Source organism: Chroicocephalus ridibundus, chromosome 1 (assembly GCF_963924245.1).
Source record: "Chroicocephalus ridibundus chromosome 1, bChrRid1.1, whole genome shotgun sequence".
NCBI classification, from domain to species: Eukaryota; Metazoa; Chordata; class Aves; order Charadriiformes; family Laridae; genus Chroicocephalus; species Chroicocephalus ridibundus.
In genome coordinates, this window is record NC_086284.1 from 175,668,306 (window position 1) to 175,689,452 (window position 21,147).

The window sequence follows — 21,147 nt, forward strand, 5'->3', positions numbered from 1 at the left end:
CTTGTTTCTCTCTAACCCATTTCTTGCTACAGAACAGCATCTGCTTGATTTTATTTGTAAAAGACGTACATTGAAGCATCTGAAATATGTAATTGTAGTTGTGATGACTCTCATTTTGTTGTGAAGCTATATACCGGAAAAATACTGCTATTACTAATGCATTAAATCGGTTATATGCTTTATAATCTAAATTGCATTGCTTCTAAGCTTGTGGTCTAATCTCTCCCTGGAAATGCAGTTTATTTTTCTCCATGAGAAAAAAAAAAATAGTACCCTGAATATATTTCAAAAGCAGATAAAACAAAACAGAACTCCATTCCTAATTGTATTAAGAGGAAATAGAAAGGACAGATTGTCTGAGACAAAAAGCCACTATGTAAGATCTTGCTAAAGCAGTGCTGGGTGAAAAGACTGGCCTGTCCACTCCTTAAGATGTCTCATCCACAATTAAGCTTTACCTTTTAATAGTAAAGAGCATTTATGGCCGACAGCATTGAACGAATCATTGAGCAGGACCAGAGGGCAAAACGTGCTGCTGGAACAGTCCGCAATATATGTACGTAGCTGGTTGGAGCGTGACCACACACACCAACACGTAACCAACACCCCCTTCCTATACACCTTTCCCAACAGGCTGTGGGGAGGCTGTTTGTTTGTGGGTTTGTTTTGTTGGTTTTTTGGGTTTCTTCTTCTTTTGTGTTCCCCCCGCCTCCCCACCCCACCCCGTATAGTGCAGTAGCTGACGACTACACATGGCAATAGTCAGACTAATGCTATGGAAGAAACAAAGAAACGAGACGGGGCTTTACGATATGGCCCAGCACTCTCTATTCATGTTAAGACAGAAAGGAGTGATTCTACCATTACCACATTTCTAGGCACACACTGATGTTTTTAAAGACCCATCTCATAGTCCACATAAGAAACCAGGACACTGAGGAGTGCTGCTTGCACCATCTGCCCCCAGATTCAGTCCCTGAAGCTCCAAATGTGCAAATGGAGTAAGGAAGACACAGAAACCAATGACTACTGGTTTCTGAGGAACTATTTCTCACTGTACATGCCTCCTAATTTCCACCACCCATGGAAATTGCACATGATGAGGAAAGGATGTTTGAGCCATAGTATATAGTTTGAGGTACGGGTATAGCCTCTGATTAGCATTTCAGAGAAAGAGAGTGATTCAGACCCAGGAGAAGTTGGAAGAAGGTGGAAGATGAGAATGAAAGGACATAAGCCCTGGTCTGGGTCTGTCAGAGAGACCAAGAGGGTCACCAGGTAAGAGACAAAAGAGAAAAGAATTGAGGAACAGAGACGATACCAACATAATTCATGAGCATTTTTTTCCTCCAATCCTATCCCTCACTTCCCCTTGGGCCACACAAAAGTCCCATTTCTTTCCTTAATATTCTGTAGTCCTGCCAAGCAGTCACTGTGAGAAGGTAAGATTTGGGACAGATGAAAACAATCCCAGTTCCAAACAGTTAATTTGAGCTGATGATCAGCCATATCAGTTTTAAAAGGTGATGTACTGCTGAACAAGTGTTGTCCAAGGACGTTGCCCAGCTTTGTTTCCCTACACTTAGTTCACAGTCAACTGAAAAATAAAATGTGCTGAGGCACAACTTTGCTCAATCAGCTTCTCTCATGGCACCTGTTTAAAACTTTCCCTCCATCTCAGCAAACATTCAATCCAAAATCAAAGAGCTACACAGACAGAGGGAAAAGGTAATAATAATAAAATCCAGCCATACAGCCCAAGTTAAATAGTTTAAAAGCCTGACTACTCTAGCTGCTAAAAATTTTCGGAACAAAATTCCTGTCTTTTTAAGGTCCTTCTCCTCTAAAGAATCCTCTTCACCCTTTTCATGCTTTATACATATTCTTTATACTTTTATTCTACATACATAATGCACCTGGTCTGCCTGGCAGAGAGAAGACCAAGACAGATGAATTTTTATGTATGTAAAAATGTACTAACAGTCTCAAGAACAACATTCTCTGTATGGTGATGCAAGAGTGCAAATTTTATAGTGAGCTCTTAAAAAACCCACATAATTTGTTTGTCTGTCTAAGCACGTGTAGTTCGTTAAAGAGATAAACCAGCTTTGACAGCTATAGCATGTTCTGTGAATACAGCAAGGCTATATATATATTTTTTTTTATCTTGGTTCATGCAAATAGCTCCATTCAGTTACTAATTTATGCAAAACTGATGAACCCACAGGGAGTTGCAGAAACAGGAGAGCTTATTTTCCAGTCCATCAGTAAAATGAAAGTGTGATCTCTTCTAGTTCCACGAACAAATCTGGAGGGACATGGCTAAGCAAAATCAATTAGATCTAGTCCTTTCACTACAACTACCTCCTTTGGTAAGTAGACTTTAGGGGGAAAGTTCTTATAAACGTAATTTTTCTTAGTTATTCAGGATATGCAAAACAACTGGAACTCAAAAAAAGAAAAAAAATTTCCATCATTCATATGGATATTCATCGAACCATCAAGTACTTTAGGTTGGAAGAGACCTCTGAAGGTCATCTTGTCCAAGCCCCTGCACCAAACAGGGCTAATTTCAAAGATCAGTTTGCTCCGTACCTTGATCAGTCTAATTATTAAAGGCTCCAAGAATAGAGATACCTGTGAAACCTCCTCCAGTGCACAACCCCTCACACTGTGAATATTTTTTTACCTCTTACCTATTCAGAATTTCCCTGCTACAACATGTGATTGTTACCTTCTGTTTTCACTACACGCCTTCAAGAAGATCCATGTCCTCTAAATGCCCTCCTTTAGATACCTGAAGACAGCAATCGGATCTTTCTTAGTTCGCTCCTCTTCCAGTTGAGCAAACCCAGCTTCCTCAGCCTCCCCCTGCACTTATGCCCTTGCCCCCAAACCATCTCAACATTCCTCTGCTGGACTTGCTCTTCTTCATAAATCTTGTGCTGGGAAGCTCCAAACTGGATGCAGTTCCCCAGATGCAAGCTCCCAGGTGCCAAGTAGAGGGGAGCCATCACTCCCCTTGACCTGGCTGCTCTTTTGCTGATACCCAACAGTATGCCACTGGCCTTCATTGTCTTAAGAACGAATGCAATAATAGCCAAGATACTGCAACACAACAATATTTAACCAAAAGTAGCCTAATAAAAGAGAATCTGAAAAAAAATTTAGGAAAAAAATCTTACAATTGGAAGTGTCATCTACTGTTTTCTAACAAAGTAAAAATCAAAACTGTACATAAGTAAACACTGGAAGAACGAATGTGTTTAATGAAAAGTTAAATTTTATACTAAATAGCTATAAACTTAGTCACTATCCAATATATCGTAATAGTTATCAGTCAAAAAGAATCAAATCTTTTTTACAGTTAGTATGTCCTGATTTTTTAAAGTAATGATTTGTGCAATAAAAATTAACACCTTGGAATCATTCTGTTTTGATGAATCCATTGTGGTTTTAAAAAAAACTAAACATTTTGCTAATCCAGGTTGCCTTTTTGTACTATTTTTCTTCAGTTCATACTAGCTGCACTAGATATATCCACATCCTCAAACCAGAGAGAGGGCTAAGCTTTCGCAGAGACTCCCTGAGCAGCCTGAGCACCGGCATCCACAGAACCTGCATCCTGCTGGTCAAACAGGCTTTGCTCTGAAAAGCACCCGCCAACCAAATCGTGGTCTCCATTTATGAGTCCGAGGATCAGCAATGAAACCCTCCTGATGAACATCACAAAAAAGCTGAATATACCCTTACAAACACTCGTATCACAGCAAAGTTAATGTCCTGAGACAGAGAATATTTCTGGCAAGGCATTTCCTTATGGACTCTTAGAGAAGACCCGAGCCATCTGCTTAATCAAAAATCAATCCCGATGAAATTAAATGAAACGGGACAGTATTGCATGAGATCACATGGCTAGCACGTAGGTGTTGCAGAGCAGTGTTTTGCCAATGGTTGAGTTCTGGATAATGGGATTCACTATAAAAATTACAAATTTATTACCATCAATGAGCAGTCGGGATTATCATTTAGAGTACCATCCCAGGAGAGAAAGAAGATGAGAAGAAGTGGAAAAATCCTTTAAAGATGGTTTTCAGCAAGTGTCAGAAAGCATTTCTGCCAGTTTTTACAGAAAATGAGTATCTGGCAAGATAATAAAGCAGTCTGTTTACTCATCTGCAAATCACATGAGTACATACCAGTGGACTAACCTGCGGTTTGATAGAGACAATGCAACACATAGTGACTTTCTGGAATCTCAGCACATCACAATAAGCATGTTTACCCAGAATAAAACTTATTTTGTAAGCATTATCAGTAAAATCTAAGTGCTGTAAAATCTGAGTGTTGTGGTTCAGCAACATTTATTCAATGACTCAGGCAAAAAAGATTTACAATGTCTTTCTGACAATAAACATTTCTAGCCATTTTTTGGTATTGCTCATTGTACGAAAAATAACATTTCTGTCCCTTAGACGTAAATGATTTTGGACATTACGGAGGGTAAGACGCTGGACTACATGACAGTTGCAAATGCCATCTTCCACATTTTGAAAGATCTGTATTCTCTCATTCAATATTTCTCAAATCTTTTTCATGAAACATGAAGTATCAAGCACTGATTCGGCTCCATGGCTGCTTCCAGCTGAAAGCCCTGCTAAAATAGATATTCTAGTTCTCACCTAAAATTACAAGTGATTTTAACAGACTCTTGTATCAGAATAGAGAGACAAGTGGCAATATCAGCTGAGTGCCTTTGACAACCTGCATTGTCAAGAACTAAAATCGTATCTTGTAATAAAAAGCCCTACACAGAATTATATGGTAAAAGAGTATAGGAAGCTCCCTCCTGAGTACGTATCATGTCTTCAACATTAGTTCTTCTATTTAATTTTCCCTATTTTTCTATTGCATAGTATTCAATGTGCCCTTATTCCTGTGTGATTAAAAGTGAAGGCTAGTCAGCAACCACAGAGAAATGTAGTTTACCCATAAAAACACGCAAAAAAAAAAAAAAGCAAACTGCACTGCAGTGCCTGCTTAGGCAGCAATGCTGAACCTCATCACTAGGAGATTCCCTTCATCTTCAAAAAAGATGTACCAATCTTAAAACCCAATTAAAAAAAGAAAAAAAAAAGAAAGTGAGCTAGAAGTCAGTTCAGCTGATAATACCTACCTTTGATTTCCTCCAACAACTTGTGTAGTTCAACATAAATGTGCTTTCCCAGTCCTTCAAAGGCTCCTCTTACCCTTATTCCCAAGAAACACCCTAGCGAGGAACCTGACTGGAGGTCTCCTGAGCGGCCTCACCCATCAGGGGCCCAAATGCCCTGACATGGCCAGGACACATCCTGCAGGTCCACAGAGCCCACGTACCCTGAGTGGCCAGGGCACGAGGGGATGCCCCCAGGCACCCACCCACTGCTCTGCCCTCCAGCAGCAAAAGCCGACCAGGACCCAGGCAGGAGGTCACGTAATACTATTCTCTATAGCTGACCTGGAAGCAACCTTCAGAGCAGCGCTGACGAAGACTGCTAAGCTTCCCACTTTACAGTTATATGTTAACAAAAGAAAAAAAATAAGAAGTAAATGCAAATAAAATACTTTTTTTTTCCTTTCTCAGGATTCAATAGGTTTATTGCATTTTGCATCACCACCTAAGTCAAAAACTCCCAGGATACCACGACACTGCGCAGGTGCAGAGGCAACAAAACTAGACACAGGCACTGCTTTGAGAGTCTGACACTCTTCTGTGGAAACCAGACTTACAGTTGGATTTATGTTTTGGTCATAAATAAACTCCAAATATCATTGGGACTTTTAATAACCTGATGCGGTCTGTGATTGGTTTGTTACCTGATGTACTAATTCTCCCCCACAGAGTCAGATTGTGAAATCTTGCCCTCTAATTGTATTGTTTGGCTTCAATTATTACTGTTAATTAATTACTTGTGCTACAGATACTGCAACTCTAACATCAACTAAATAGAAACTTGCTGTACTTATAAGGCAATCTAACTCCCCTGCTCCCCCCTCTCCCCTGAGAAAGCTGATGAACACTGAGGAAGCACTTCAAGAGAAGTGGAGGAAAGACAATTTGGCTCTTCAACTAATCTCAAGGCACAAGCTGGTACTTCTCCCTGGAACAAAATCTGGAACAAAATTTGACCTTCCTCTGGAGGAAAGAACAGCAGGGAGAGCCATCATAAGCACAACCCACCCCCTAAATGCATTTCACACCCTGTCAAGACATCTCCCTAACCACCCATGTCCCTTAGCATGGATGCAGAGCTCATCCAAAACCCTGAGACTAGATTTTAGCAGTAAAATGTTCAAGAAACCAACTGACCTCTTTTAGGCTCTATAGGAAGAAAGATGAAAAGTGAGGTGGGTGGGAATGATCATAACTGCAGAAATTATGCATTAGGTGAGGTAGTGAATATATGTGTCTTCAGCTTTCTAGGAGTCACACATGAACAGATTGCAAGTCTTCATTAAAAATAAAAACTGAAAAAAATAGCAAAGCACTCAGGCAGCAGTGTTATATAATCATAAATTACATTTTTGTCGAGTAATTTAATGTCTTACAAAAGGGATAATTGAGTGAAAGTTAATAGCATCTACTATACTTCAGATCATAGGATGTTCTACCATTCCTTTCTGGCCTTACATGGTGAATTTATGTGAAAATATATTTTTATTCTGATTTTACTCAGATAGTCCTTCTTGGCTTTTAAAGTGCTTCAGTTTAATATTTTCTAGCAGAACACGCAGGCAACAGTATACTTGCCTCCCCTTTTCTTCATAAGCTAGACATCCATAACATTTTTTTTTTGACATACAACCTTTTGCAGCTGGTACTCCAAGAACAGTTCTCTCGCATCTGTATATTACCTTCTTCCAGAAAATAGCATCTGGGGACTTACAGAATGACAGAAGCTTTTCCCGCTGTGGGCTAAATTTTGGCATTAAAAAGCAAATGCTGAGCCAGAAGTTTCCCTCACTAACACAACTGCAAATTCAACCCTGCCACCCCTCAAAATAAACTTAATTTACAGCAGTAGAACTCAACATCCGAATCAGACTCACTATCACCAGCTAACTAGCAACCCCGTGTCTGAAGGTACTCCACATCCCTACAAGCTCAAATGCAGAAAGGTCACCTTTTCCATCTCAAATATTCAAATTTCTGGCTGCTCCCCCACAATCCCATTTTTATGCCGCTCTGAACTGATGTTACTCTGAAAGCATAACCAGCCTTATACTGTCCTTTATTTGATGCATGTTGCTGCAGAAGCATCTGCCTCTTTCTCTCTATGTAGGTTAGGATGAGATTTTTGGTTTAACTTTTAAGGAAATAATAGCACAGCTATTTGTGAAGACTGTGTATAGCTACTAGTTCAAAGCCGTGTATCAAACCGTAGAGTTTCTCGGCACAGTTTTCTTAATTGAGTGTAGGTTCAAACCAATTTCAAAACAGTGTTTCAGATAGACTTTAATTATTAATAGTACTCTCATATTAGTGTCATTTTTGTATGAAAGTATGTATTTTAAGTGTTAGTTGTCATGCCTACCGGGACTATTGTGTTACCTGCACAGGATTCCCTGTACAGATAAATCAATGAAATCTCACTTTGACTTGTTCAGAGTTGAAGAGGAAGAAGCAGGGGAACCAACACAGGCAAACATACAAGATTATGTGAAATACGGGGTGGAAGTGGAATCACCTCGCACACATCCCTCAACAGAGAAAAACGTTTTCTCAGTAAAAGGTCTTTGTTGGTGTAAGGAAGGTCAAAGCTAAGGTTAGGCATTTTATTTCAAAATATTTACCCAACCTGTTTCTTGTTTCCATTCTGTGCAAGAGACTTCAAGGTGTCAGAAGACTGAGAGAATTACAAGTATAACACTGCTATCAACAACTTGAAAAGCCTATCACTCCAAAGGAGCTCAAGTTGGCTGAAAGGATGGGATGGAGGCCCTACCATACCTCAAGTTCAATGGCAGAGCCATACTGAAAATGAAAACCAGTATCTTTTCTCCCACCCCTCCAGTTTTAACATAGGTCAGCACAAACTGGATTCCTCCTTCACACTTTTGGTAAATGTAAATTGAGGGCTAAATAAAATACTGTGTCTCGCTCGTTCATTCATGCAAAAATGAACCCTTTCAGAGAAGCAGCAGCGGCTGCCTAGCACATGGAGGCTGAGACACGCCAGGGAGGATGCGAGGGAGGACGCCAGGGAGGAGGCAGGGCTGCCATTGCTCCCTTCCCAGAGGGACTCCAACCCCCCTTTTTCCCAAATCCGAAACACGATCTCTTACCTTTCAGCAAAGCACTCACAAGTACCAGCTTCGAAGGCTTTCCAGGGGTCAGCGGGGGACAGTCTTTCCTGTGGAAACTATTGCCAAAACCTACCGAACATGCAGAGTCAGAGGAGAGGAAGAACAGGCGGGGAGAGAGCTGGGAGGGCTGTCGAGCCCAGTGCCCGAGGAGCAGGGTGCTCACCCACAGGACAAGAATCTTGGCTCTGGCCTGATGTTTAATGAATATATAAATAATTTTGCTAATCATTTTCGGTACTTTTTTTTTCCCAAGTCATACTGCAGGCCCAAAATCTGCAGCCCTGAGCTGTGAATCCTATTAGTGTTAAAATCATGTTACATTACAACTGCACAAACATTAATAAGGCCAATGCAATCACATAGCTGTATTTCTGAAATTAAACACATCTTACATGTGAAAAATTCCCATTAAAAGGGTTCAAAAAGATTAAATAAGAAACACGTAAGATCTCAGAGCCAAAGACACAGAAAACAGTACACATTTATATCTTACTACCAGCCTTCCCCATAGCCCCAGAGAGTCACATCCGCACACAAAAGAAACCACATAAATGTCAACAGACCACTTCAGGAAAGAAATAAGCAGCAACACTGGATCCTAAATTCTTGTTGCCTGAGTTACAAAGTACCATTATTTCTGCTGGATTTCACTGTGGATCAGCTGCTGTGGGATGCTGAAGCCTATCTGACAGGCTCCAGCTTTCTCTGGTGTCTCCCAGGGCCAGTTATTCTCACATCCTCCACATTGCTTTGCCTAAAGCCTGGAGGCATTATCCCCTGTAAACAGCCACGCTGCTACCAGGTTTAGTAACTATTCCAAAGACAATAACATACTTCTGTCCCTCAAAATGCACTCTGGTTTCCTATCAGGTGTAAATCCCTACAAGATAAGGCTCAGAGCCCTGTTTCTGCCTGTTAATATGAGAGCGCCGGGGAAAAAAAAAGCCTTTCGAAGCCTTCTTTTATATGTTTGTTCTTCTGCATGTTTGGTTTTTTAAACACGTTATCAAATTCTTTGATACCGTTCTGCACACATTACAAAGAAAAAAAAAATGCTGCTACTACTTTTTGTATTTATGAGAAAAACAATCCTCTTCTCAACGCAATGTTTTAAACCACTTGATCACTTCAGAGGACTTTACAAGAAATACTACATTTGCAGAGGGCGACTTCCATCCCAACACGTGTTTATTTCAAAGGCACAGTACAATGTTAGGCGACAGGTGAGCATGGAGTAATCTAAGTCAAGAAATCAGGGGCCTGATTTGAAGAACTACTGATCTGCTGCAAACTGCCTTTGAAAAACACAAAGGAAAAATAAACATGTCTATTTCGAAAGAGTGACAAACTATTAAAATGTTTTCTAATACACAACACATTAGAACTTCAGAGCCATGAATGGCAATCTGAATAATGATTACAAATTTGTTTTCAAAGATGTATCATTAAGTACACAAATTAACTTTTTTTTTGGTATTATAATAGCAAGGTAAAAATCAGATCAGCTGTGTCAGACCACGAAAAGGCAGGGAAAGGTTTGGTTTTTCTTATCTGAACAGGCTGCGAGACTAGCACCAAAGGTTTCTCACTAAGTGGAGCAGGAGCGGGTCAGGCATAATGTCATTAAATAAAATAACGTGTATTTAATTTACATAGTCTTGTGTCACATGATTGACCCTTGTTACCTTTGGGCATGGGCAATACTTACAAACTCAAGTAATACCATCACTTCAAAGCCTCCAAAATGCACCCAGAAAGAACCTTTGACCCTCACCCTCACAAAACCAGCCAGAAGAGCAGGTTCACATCACCCATAGCAAATTCTATAATCCCTCCCTCCACTTTCCAGGCACAGGCGGCTGATGACATTTAGCAAAATCTTTCTGAACTTTTTGGTAAATGTTACCCTCCGCTGTCAGAAGCTCAACTGTTTATTTAAACATGAGCAGGACACTCCCGTAGCCATGCCTGCACCTCCCACCCATCCCAGAAGGAGGAACCAAGCTAGTTACAATTACCCATAGACAGAAGCTGACCACCAAACTGCTGATCGCTGGGAATGAGGAGTGATCAGGGTAGAATCACAGCATTTTAGGAGATATCAGCCCCAGCTGATAGTTGCATATTAGTGTAACTGCATCAGAACCTACAAATCCACTCCTACAGAGAAACACGGCTCGTGCAAGCTCTATGGCCTCTATTTCCCTCCTGCTCCAGTCACAGGTTCAGACAGGAAAAACATCCTCCCTAGGAAGAAAACACCTTTTACTAGTGTCCCGCCTCTCTTCCTTCACCAACTCTACAAACAATATAACAACAAAAAAGTCATAGTTCCTGCTCAGTTATCATCTCCGGTGTAGATGTGCTCTCTATAACCTTAAATGCCAGAGGACTCTAGGAACAAAGGTCTCCTTCCGGAGCTCCTCCTCTCATCCTTAATCCACAAAACATAAACAACATCCAAGCCATCATCTCACACACATCAGAACAAAAACAGATACCTTTCAGTCTCAACCTTCAGCGATCATCATCCTCCAACTTCTAGGATTGCCATAAGGCTGTGCTAGCTATTATTTTTGTTGTTTTTAAACAGTGACTATGGCACTAATCCCTTTTTTAAGGGCTGGGAGGACCTACTGTTTCACAAGACGCAAACAATCCCCCCATCTTCCATGTAGGAGTTCAAGGACGGCTGGAGAAGGCTCAGGTTATGCTGTGCTAGAAGGTGTCAAGAGCTCAGTGCAAATACCACTTTAAAGGCAGTTCTCTGACAAATAGGGTGTGCCAACGACCAAACATAAATACGAGCAGGAGAACGTCTGGTATAGCAAAGACATAAATTTCTCTCTCATCTTTATTTGATCAGATTTGACTGGAGGCCAAATGGGACTCCTGACAAAATCTGGAGCCAGCTCTTCAAAGAAGTGGATGCCAGTGTCGGGGCGGGAAACAGAGTGACTGGCAAACAGCTCCCCAGCTTAAAGCGCATCTGCATCTCCATCCATCCCCATCCATTACCACCTGCAGCTGAGAAGACTGCTGCTTTAGAAGGACCTTAGCTACACCAGGATAACCTTTGTTTTTAAGGAATCTGAGCTGCATAATCAGGAGGGAAGAACACACCATGATTTCTTTTTTTTTTTCCCCCACCCTTTGATTGTTATGAAAAGCTAAAAATCACTAGCTCAAATGCTTTCAGCTGGGCATTTCTCCTGATTCTGCAAGTGAATCTACACTTCCTAATTCAACCTCAGTTGCAGGCAGACCCTCATATTATGTTGTCATTCCAAGCTCCAAAGGAAAGCACTTTAACTCAAAACAGCCGGAAAGAGCTGGAAGCACCACTAAATTTAAAAGTATTTCGGAAATCATAAAGGAAAAAGAGAAATGTAGTCTTTAGAAATTTTTTAGATACATTTTTAGCAAACTTTTAAAGCCAGGCATGTTCAATTTCCTTCCGTGTTTTCTTTGCTACCTGTGTTAAGAAGTGGCAAAGTAGAATTATCAGTTGTTGTACACACAAAAAAGAATAACAATTATCCTAAGTATTTTTAATTCACTGGTTTAAGTATAAATTTTGAATAGAAGATTCCTTTAAATCAAAAAAGTTTTCGATTTTCTTAGCTATTTTCTTCTACAGAAAGGAAAATCTTTTTTTTTTTTTTTTAACTTGCTCCTTCATGGACAATTACTGCAACAAATAGCTGACAATTCTACAGAGAAAAAGGATAGCCAGAGGCAAATTTATTATGCATATTTTCTCACAAATTGTATCTTTACCTATGCCTCTCAAATTTTATTGCAAGAAAATCAGTAAAAATCAGCACTCATACTTACATCTTTATCAAGAAAGAAAACACTATACCTTCCTATTCAAGGTCAGGAAACATTTTATTAGCCCCAGACTTTTATTCCCAGCAGGAGAGAAGAAAAATGCAGCATGCGTTAATCAGATTGTAAGCACCTCCATATTATCAAAATATCAGCGCAGTCACAGACGCCTCTTTGCCAAGTTTGCAATAATTCAAATACAGAACCCAATTACAGTGGGAGTATTAGAGACTTGGTCAGTCCTCGTTTTGCTCATTTAACTGAAACAGGAAAAAATGATGGTACGAGAGGAAATGGCTTAAGTCTTTACACAACCCACAACCTCGTATCATCCTAATGCTTAGATGTGAACATCAGAGGCAGAAGGAGAATGCAGGAGAATACCACTCCTCTTCATTAATTTTCTAATTTCATTTGACAATTTAAAGTCCTACATTCTTTTTGTTTCAATATGATTTGCTTTCTATTATCATCAAAACCAGATTCAATGAGTAATAAGATTTTTTTTCCCCAGTACTTTTCAGACAGACATTGCCCCAGGCAGGATAAAGTACAGGGATATATATTTATACATAGCTAGAGGCTCAGTGTTTCATGAAAAAGGTTAGAGCTAAATAAATTCTTTTCCATAAGGTGCGCTGCTTGCCAGAAATCCACAGAATACACTGACCATAGATGAGAACAGAGGTTAAGGAGAGTAAAGTCAACATAACCATCTCTTCCTAAAGCCTGGGAAAACAGAAGGACTTCACAGCCTGCTTCAGAGCTAATCCCAGTTTGGACTGTTTCACACCAATCAAAGGGAAAAAGAAACTAAGTAAATTCCAAAGTGAAGAAAACCTTACAATCAAACAGCCCGGTCCGCTTCCAAGCAGACTGATTTTTGGGTGCTTCTCCTGAAGACACGTTCAATGTAACAGCTAGCGGAAGATACCTACTTCTGAGAACTGATTTGAGGATTCTCTTGCAGACTTCGCAGACAGTTTTGTGCACTCAGACCTAGTGGTAAGGACCACCTAGCAATGGTATGGAATACTATTAACAAATAAATCACTCTACCCTTGTAGTTAACTTTATTCATTCAAGAGATTTAAGCAGTAGCTCAGTACAGCAGTACAGTAACATACAAATCAAGACCAAAATCTAGATCTTGATTAAACATGATGACCAAAACATGGAGCACAGCTGAAAGGTTACCAATCAAAAATAAATGTCTTAGCTCCCAAAGTGAAGGAGATGAAAATACATTATGATAGCTACTTCATTGTTCTCAGCGTGTCTTGAAAAAACAGTTAACCATCCATCCATTCATACCTCTAACGTGCTTTCTCTTATTTCCAAACTGTACCAAAGAAGTGTCTTAATTGGTTGTGTTCCAAGTATAGATCTCACCCATGACAAAATTAGGAAAAAAAAAAAAAAAGAGGGGGGAGGAATCAATATAGAGACAGCACCGTACTCTACTCTTCTAACTATTTGTACGCGCTGGTTATTACCAGAGAAAACTCCACATTATTACCATGTAATAATTCCAAAGTTGAACAATAAGGTGTCATAAATAAACAAATAAACAAAGAGGATCTGAAGCTTGGAGATTCAGCACAGGACCTATGCAAACTGAAGGGGTAGCTATATAATCCTCCAGGGGAAGTACGCTGTTATCCTTTGCGATTAGCCACTAAGGGGTGCAGCATACTTCACTTCTGCTTTACGTTCTGCTTATCCATATGATTTATACATGCGATAGCTATTCATTCTTTTAATGCCTTTGATAAAAGCCTAACCTAAGAATGTTAAACCCTACATGAACCATGATGCAGTTATTCATTATACACTTTAATGCTGTGTGTACCAGAGCAGTCAGATAAATGAGTCTACAATCGTTTTTGTACATTTTTAAGCACAGTCTTATCTCCTCATTTGCTGGCTTCCTTGATAGGAACTTCTAACTGTGACTAACATGTAGAGTACACAGTATCTTGAGTACCGTATCCACAAGAGGCGAGATCTTACATTCACCAGTTGACAGTCTACAGGTATAGTCATTACTGTACAAAATGGAACAAAACATTTAACAATTTTTGAGAAGGAAGTGTTTCTTTTCCCTCTTAGAGGGAAAAAAAAAAAAGGAAAGAAACTCTTTGGACCTTTACAGTCTTAAATGGAAACATTCCTAAATTCCTTGCCAAGAATTTGCCTCCCCCTACAATTTGTATATGGTACACTATACACTTTTCTTCAGTTATTTCCTGATAGCATGTTATTTCTCCTCACCAAGAACATTCTTGTACTTAGTAAGCACAATTTCCAAAGGATGACTGAGACTTTACACCGTACCAACTAATTCCTAGTGAGGCACTTTCCGACACTTCCACATTGAACAGATACACTGGCAAGGATCTGGCTTGCCTCTCCGTGCAAAATGCTGATAAGGGTTACCTTTATAATCACTTGCAAGGACTTATCCCCAAACATCAGAGTTTAGCAATTCCAAGATTCCTTTAAGCACATCAACCTTTGATGTGCCTCCCTTAACTAAAACTTACCACTTCATTTGCAAGCTACCTTTGAAGCAGTTGTGAAACTGTCCATTTCCAAAGCTGATCCCTGTGCTTGCAGCTCAGAACAATCCACGGAAGCCTAACTTGATGGACAGTGCGATATAAATCTCTTTGCTCGAGAACTATGCAAGGCTTCCTGTATCAAGGAGGTTAACACATTTTTTCCTGATTAAATCTGCATAATTATTAAGCTGTGTTCATGCAGCTCTGCAAGATGTTTTAAAGGTAATTAACATTCTAGGAGATTGGGTCTTTCAGAAAAGGATGTATTTTCCCTGAGTTCAGAACAAAAATGGATTAGCTCATGTTCAGATTGGATGCACTACCCACTGGCATAGTACAGATGCGATTTCAAATCAATCTTACATTTCTGGTGGCAACAATACTGTCAAAATAGCAGAAGCCTATAAAAACATAATATGCAACAGATCTATGCCTGGAATTTCACAAAGCATGAATACATCAATTAACAGTCTCGCAAAATAAAACAAAATCGGAAGAAAATGCTACTACCGTGTATCAAGGGATACTGAGTCTTAAGTGATACAGATGAAATTATCTTCAGGTAACTAAGCTGGGAATATGGTCCCTCTAGAAATGTTCTCTTTGTCTTTGGTCTTTAAGCACTCTTCTACACAGACAAGATTAGAAGCATACCTGGAGGTCACCTGGAAGTATGAATTAGTATTTACAGACAGGATTTTCAATTAAGCAATATTCTTACTGAAGAAGGAACGGTTAGTTAATACCAGAAACTGCTTTCACTGAGAAAGCGGTTCTGATGTCAGCTAAAATAAAGGTTTTACCTCTAAAGTGCTAAGAGTACTCAAGAGAGCATAGAAAATTGGGGATTTATGTGGAACAAGAAACAGAGATGGAAATCACTTTTAACTTGTTTACCCATGAATCCAACTCAATTACATGCTCTAAAAAAACTCTTTCACTATCAAATATTAAAAAAAAATTTCATAGAATATTTAAAACCAGCCTCTCTCACTGTGAGGCAAGAAATGCGTTTGATTTACACATGTTAATGTAATTACGCAAATTTTGAAACTTTCACCATGTCCTGCAAATAGTTTTATTCTTTTGGGAGTTTTATCTACTTGGTATATTCTAAAAAGTGCTTTTCATCTCTTAATTGATTCTCTCCTGTCCCACCTCACCTCCAGGAGGCAGCAAGTAAGAACCAGGCTGCTACCTTCCCTTGCGACCCAAGCACACCTCTTCTGACAGCACAGAGCACAGATCGCAGCCGTAATCGAGGATGCCTTCAGTCACCAAAAGCAAACGCAAGGCAGGAGGAGAAGCCAGAAAGCTGGGCTGGCCTCCTGATCTCTGGTTTGTTTTCCTGATGCTGTGATGAAGATGCAGAGAGCAGTCACCAATGTTTCTGACAACCTGGGCATCCACCCAACACACGTAACACAGATGCTAAAGACAAGCTGATGCCCAGCCGTGAAGTTTGAGACAGACTATGTAAGAGTATTCTTCAGGCTGTCACTCACTATTAGTCCTCAACGATAAATCAAGGATACAAGTCACAATTACAGTCTCTGCTAATTAATTAAGCAGCCACATGCAGCTTCCTCCCCTTCCCACCAACTGTGAAGCTTAAAGGTTCAAGAGAAAGATGCTTACATCAAAAAGGGCATCTTTGTCTTCCTCTGTAACAACATGAGCATTAAGGTCAAGTGCACTCCTTGTGCTATACGCTGTAACCTTTCTTTTCCTTCACTACAGAACACGAATGCTGAAACAACTTCACCCGTCCCCGTCTCTCCTGCAGCACACATCCTCGCCCTGCCACCCTGCAGCATAAAGGCAGAGGCCTCACCACCAAACCCATTCCCTCATTACATTTTTGCTCCCCAGGAGAGGACACTGATGCTTTTACCTAGTAAGAGACACGAGGCCGCCATCTTTATAAGAAATCGTTTCCAGAAAAAAGGACCAAAGACCATATGGCCATACCCTACAGGAATTCCCTCATAGGAAACCATTTCGTAGCATGCTCAGAGAATGCTGGAGCAGTTTGTACATCCATCTCAGCTGCTAAAACCACTCTGTTTCCATTCCACTGTCAACGAGGATTTATGGTAAGACATCTTATCTGAATGAATAATCAAATTGCTTTAGGAGTCTCCGTTTTATGTTATCATACACAATTATATGAGAGTAATGGCAAAATAGATGTTATCTAATGGGTAGAGGGATTCCCAAATCCTTTGAAAAGAGGTTGTCCATAAACCATAAAATTAAGTAGGCCATGCAATTGCACAGCTACACACAACAGCAATCAAGTGGAAACAAAAAGATCACATTTGTAGAGGAGATTGGTTAAATTACTAACCCAGAATATTAGATATGGAAGTATGGCTTTAGAAAAATTACTGGAGGCAACAGTATCACAATACAGAAATGCATGCACAGCATGGCAATGCATTTGAAAAGATTGCTCTGCTGCTAGCAGGGATCAGTTGTTCATGGAGGGATCAAACCAAAGGCTACTGAAATTCAGGAAACTGATGTACTGCAGGTGAAGTGTTATCATCATTTAAAACGAAACATTTTAGACAGCGCTCAAAAGTATGTTTCCAGAGCATTTTTAATGTTTCCCTTGTATTTTAGGTTAGCCAACACATCTTTTAAATAGCAATGATGACATCTTTAAAAATTATTAAATTACCTCTGAATTGTTAAAAAAAAAAAGTCACCAGGAGTGTTTTAGTTGACGTTACAAGCACACTGACAAAGCTACTTCCAGCCCTAATACCAACTATCAAATCAAGTGATTACGATAGCAGCTGTGGACTAAGAACTGCATGAAACTTCTGAAGTCAGTTTTACACGTATGCGCGACCACAAACACGTGCAATGGCACCCTGGAATTGCATCTGCACAGAACAGACTACCCAGTCCAGTAACACCATCTTTGAAAGTGGTCTTTGCATATTTAGTAGCTTTTTCCTCAAGCCATCTATGTGGCAGAATGAAAAAACAAAAAACGAATACACCCAAAAGGCAGTAAATGCAAGTGAAGCTATACTTCAGCTTCTTTGAAGATGGGTGTTCACTTGGATTTTATTCCTCTTTCGAATAGTAATTCGGTGATAATTCTTTCTTTCCCATGCAGCATTACTGAGGCTTGTAGCTGTTGTGATAACATATGCTTGAGAAACAGCTGTGTCTCAGCAAAGAGACTTCAATAACAACTCACTTCACAATGTCTGATTGTTCTGATGCAATTTGATTTCTGCCGCTGTGGTGGAAGAGATATGCCAGGCTTCTTACACTGTACAGAGATAGCCAAGGCCAATGAGATACAAGCATACAATTAAAAACTTTCAAGATGGGAACCTTGTCAATTAAAAACAAAGTGTTAAGGGCAATAAGCAGCTGCTAACCACTTCCATAAACTGGAAACAGAAATTACATTGTCCCACAGAGCTCCCGGCACACTTTTCCCTTTACTGCCCTCCCACCAAAAAAGCCTGTACTGCTATTTCCAATTTTAGGTATTTTTTTTCTGTCAGTCTTGAACTCTGTCATTTACAAATCCGTAACTTTCCGAACAATATTAAGGCACAAATTCCTTTTTCGTTACAGCTCAAGACTCAACTTCCTACTGCACTACTTGGAATAAAGAGAAAATCACTGCAACTTCAGAGTTTACTTGGCACTATTTACTCTCCAATTTCCTTTTTTTTAATCTGGCAAGCATTTCAAAATTTAGCATGCAAGTTACACGGGCTCAATTCGGTTCCTAGATTAAATCACGAACCTGAGATGTATGGAGCATTTCCAATCCAGGCTTCGATACAAGGGATTTAAGCACCTTGGTCCTTGAACCGTGCTGATTTTAAAAAAATGCAGAGCGAAATCCTTATGTCAAAAGGCTGGCATCCCTCCTCCTTCCTACCCACCGATCAAGATCCTTCACGTATTTTCTCTAGGGCACCCCCAGGTTGTCTCAGAATACCCCCAGGATGGCAGAGGAAGGGTCTTAATAGGGCAGAAACGGCCATGAAAAAAGATTTGGAAGATGTGTACCCGTTAGCTCCAGCTGATTACATAGTGATACCACTGGATAATTGTTGCAAAAGTTTTTCTGGGTCCGCTACAATCATGCAAATTCAGTTCAAAATGATTCACAAAGGAGTTACTAAATGAGCACTGACAAGTCTTGTTTACCAGATTTCATCCAAGCATCTTTCTCCCAGTCTTACAAGTATGATAATTGCTGAAGCCTCTGGTATTTCCCCATGAAAAACAAATTAGGCTCTAATGAAATATGCAATTTCATTCCAACATACGGAGGCAGATTCGCCCCTGCTTAATATTCCACAACGAGTATCACGCAGCTCCTGGAAGCCAGGGGAGCCCGGGTGGATGGTGCTTCCCCAGCGACACACATTCCTCTGCCTCCTTCATGTCAGGGACGGAGGCGTACAAGCAAATACGCGTGTTCAGTCGTGACAAAGCTGTCGGTCCAACGCAAGCAAGCAGCTGTCAGTAACCGATGTGACTGCATTTATTAATATGTCTAGAGAGCTGAAAGTCTCGTTGCTGGCACATTTTTAATAGCTGTAATTTAATTTTGAATTTTTGATCCCAAGCCCATCAACAAATACAACAAACTATTAATTAGGCTACAGTACCATCATTTCAGAGAAATGAAATGAGACTGTGAAACTACCATAGGTGGAAAACAGCAGTCTGCAGTAATCCTATGCGCTATATACTTGCCTCGAAACACCACATTTCAGTTGTTTCCTGATGAAAGCTTATCCTGTTTCACTTCTTCCAAGTCCTCCAGACTTTGAAGGCAGAAATCAAGCACACTTTTTAAAAGGCATAGATTACAAAGGAGGGACTTTCATATTCTAGCCTTCAGCTACTAAAACTGGACTGAATTTCTGAGCAATTCCACAGCTGCATTAGATGAGACGAGCTGATTTCCAAAGAGTAAGTGCTAGCATTAGAATTCATTATGATTTTTTTCAAGATAGGGTAGTGATATCACTTCCCATGCATGCCCTCCCCTCCCTCTTTTTTTGTGTTAGGCAAGGCAAATGCGTAGAATTAATGTACTCATCTCCTTCCCAGTAACTAAATTGAGAGTATAAGAGAGGACTCTCTACTTTATTTGTCTTCTATTAAGGCAGCACACTCCTAAACAACTTTGGAGTGCATTTTTCTAAAACAAAGAAGTCACAGTGCTTTAAGAGGTTGATGTAACACTTCAGTTTTTATATTCATCTTTTAAACCACGCCATCGTTCTTGCAGTAGCAGCGACACGAAAATCCAGGAAAAGAGTCTCCCAAGTGAGACCGCAGTGGGAAAGCACGTATTCCCAAGGGAGAATGCTGCTCTATCACATTTCCTAACAGCTTTGTAGAACGAAGCCAGACAGAATTAGCTATTATCCAAACACTACTTACTCCCAACGCGCTGTATATTTCTCATTCAAAGCACTGCTTGAAGGGGCAGAGGGGTCCCTGGTCTGACAATAGCCTGCTACCAGGTGGAAACAATTAAGGAAGGAAGCTCTCCTCCACTGTGCGAATTATTTACTAGCAATCCCCACTGAAGCTCATGCCATGACCTAATTTAACCACATCACTTGCATCATGCCTCTCTCTTCCTGCAGGCCTAGGACAAGGGAACCCCGTGAATTCTCTGTGTTTCTATGGAATATTTTGATTTCTCTAATTTGTTGTAATTGTAGCTGTTTTTAGAAATCAGTCTGCCTTCTTCCTGCAAATGAAAGCTGAAATAAGGAACATCTTTCTTTGCTGTGAGTCAGCCTAATTCTGTTTACTAGCTATATATTAACTTACATCAGCTGAAACTCCAGCTCAGAGCTAACAGCACTGCGTTGGGGTTTTTTGGGTGGTTTTTTTTTGTTTTTAAGCATAAAAAATGGGGGATGGGAAGGAGGATAGAAGATGTGCCACTGATTTTGTAATGATTTCTTTTTTTTTAGTAATCCTGGTTAAAAAAGACTAGTATTTGTATATGCAGTAGATCAGCAACAATGCTAGTCTCTCTACCTTATCATTGTTCTACGTGATGGTCTTCTAATGAAGTATTACAGGCAAAGGAAGATTTTTTTTTTAAAACAAAGGTTAACTTGATATATTCTGCATATTTTAGCCATGCTATTTGGTCATCTTTGATATCTTGGTTGTCTAAACCAAGGAGTCAGTACCCACTCCTTCCCACAAGATGATTATTTCCAAAGGTTATTAATAATAACTATGCTCAAGGTAAAGGAGAGAATCCTATCATACATGTAGGAGAAGTAAACATTTTAGACATTTGATTTAAAATACTTAATAAATATGAATAGAGACAGAAGGGGAAAAGTCTCTCTCGTAAGGAAATTGACTGAGCCTGCAGGAG

At 40.0% G+C, this 21,147-nt stretch overlaps 1 protein-coding gene across 1 annotated transcript in view; it reads right to left on the minus strand.

Moving 5' to 3' along the window:
- TMTC2 (transmembrane O-mannosyltransferase targeting cadherins 2) overlaps positions 1 to 21,147 on the minus strand; it is a 257,774-nt gene that overhangs the window by 210,576 nt on the left and 26,051 nt on the right. The window lies entirely within an intron of this gene.